Here is a 783-nt window from a genome sequence, read left to right as displayed (position 1 = left end):
GATGCTGGCTTCATAGAAGGAATTTGGAAGTTTTCCCTCCATTTCTATCTTTTTGAATAAATTAAGTAGTGTTGGATGTAGATCTTCTTTAAATGTCCGATAGAACTGTGCCGTAAATCCACCTGGTCCTGGGAATTTTTTAGTTGGGAGGTTTTGTTTTACTGTTTCGATGTCTTTTTGTGTTATGGGTCTGTTTAAGCTGTTAATCTCTTGGTTTAGTTTTGGTGGTTCCGATGCCTTTAGATATACGTCCATTTCTTTTAGGTTTTCAAATTTAGTAGCATATAGGTTTTTAAAGTATTCCTTTATAATGTTCTGTTATCTTTCTGGTGTCTCTTGTCTCTGATTTTGTTGAGTTGGAGGTGCTCTTTCTTTCTTTTGGTTAACTGGGCTAGAGGTCTGTCAGTCTTATTTATATTTTCAAAGAACCAGCTCTTGGATTCGTTGACTCTTTGTATTGTTTCCTTTGTTTGTATTTCATTAATTTCTGCTCTGATTTTTGTTATTTCTTCTTGTCTGCTGGGTTTGGGTTTCATTTGCTTTTGCTTTTCAAGTGTCTTGAGTAGCAATGTTAAGTCATTTATTTGTGTTATTTCCGATTTTTTGATGTAGGCACTTAGAGCTATAAACTTCCCTCTAAGAACTGCTTTCAGCGTGTCCCAGAGGTTTTGTTGTGTTGTATTGTCCTTTTCATTTAGTTCCAGGAATACTTTTATTTCTTTCTTAATTTCTCTTTTGACCCATTCATCATTCAGGAGTGTGTTGTTTAATCTCCATGTGTTC

The 783-nt window shown here is 35.0% G+C and overlaps 1 protein-coding gene across 1 annotated transcript in view; it reads left to right on the top strand.

The window, feature by feature from the left end:
* Nucleotides 1–783, top strand: part of Sf3b3 (splicing factor 3b subunit 3) — a 56,063-nt gene that overhangs the window by 41,544 nt on the left and 13,736 nt on the right. The gene's annotated exons all lie outside the window — the stretch shown is intronic.

The sequence above is a fragment of the Nannospalax galili genome, unplaced genomic scaffold (assembly GCF_000622305.1).
Source record: "Nannospalax galili isolate Female #2095 unplaced genomic scaffold, S.galili_v1.0 scaffold56, whole genome shotgun sequence".
Classification (NCBI taxonomy): domain Eukaryota; kingdom Metazoa; phylum Chordata; class Mammalia; order Rodentia; family Spalacidae; genus Nannospalax; species Nannospalax galili.
The sequence above is the reverse complement of the archived record's forward strand: the minus strand, read 5'-3'. Positions and strand labels throughout refer to the sequence as shown.